General features: G+C 39.2%; 1 long non-coding RNA gene across 1 annotated transcript; it reads right to left on the reverse strand.

Moving 5' to 3' along the window:
• Positions 1-22: 22 nt before the first annotated feature.
• Positions 23-485, reverse strand: LOC107575971 (uncharacterized). The gene is made up of 3 exons (XR_001607968.1): positions 406-485; positions 227-321; positions 23-139 (listed from the first exon to the last, which is right to left on the reverse strand). It is a non-coding gene; the product is annotated as an uncharacterized lncRNA (long non-coding RNA).
• Positions 486-701: the final 216 nt, after the last annotated feature.

A 701-nucleotide genomic window follows, 5' to 3' on the forward strand; every position in this document is an offset into this window, starting at 1 on the left:
AATCAACGTGTTGTATGCATGTAGTATGAATGTAGAGCGCCCTCTCTCACCAGAGCAGGGTAGGACGGATATCCTCTACTTTTTGCCCACACCAAATCCAGAGGTTCAGGTTCAGGCGCATCCCCATTTGACAGAGCATCTGCATAGAACGAGGACTCTAGTATCCACTTGTGCACTCAAAAAAAAAAATATATATATTGACATTTCTTTGGGATTCATTTCTTACCAGTCCCAGTGTAGTCAAAGTCTCCGTTAACAGTTTCTAAGAAAGGTGCTTTGGACAAAGCAGGTTTCCCTCGGCTCTTTTTTGGAGTTGAGACACTGAAAGCAACAGAAATTATGAGTTAACCGCACATGTGAGCTATATGATGCAGAGAGGTTTCAGTCATTCATTTTTCCTCTTACAGTTCTCTGAGAATCGGAGATGAGCTGCATTCTGAGTCAGAGGCGCCATCTCTGTGCTTTCTGAATCCGTTGGTAAGAGCTAAAAAAAAAAATATTGAGAAAAGGTTGTTCGAAAAAGGTTTCATTAATAAAAAGTATTATCCATACCACAATTTCAGTTGTCATGAAAAACTATTTTGTCCATGCTTTGTAAAATGTAAATCCCCTCCAAGGCCTTCACTCGTTCATGGAAAATGTAATACAAAAGCGAGTTTGTAATGGTTATGATGTCAAACCATAAGCATATTTTCATATTG

Source organism: Sinocyclocheilus grahami, unplaced genomic scaffold (genome assembly GCF_001515645.1).
Source record: "Sinocyclocheilus grahami isolate Dianchi unplaced genomic scaffold, SAMN03320097.WGS_v1.1 scaffold3063.1, whole genome shotgun sequence".
NCBI lineage: Eukaryota > Metazoa > Chordata > Actinopteri > Cypriniformes > Cyprinidae > Sinocyclocheilus > Sinocyclocheilus grahami.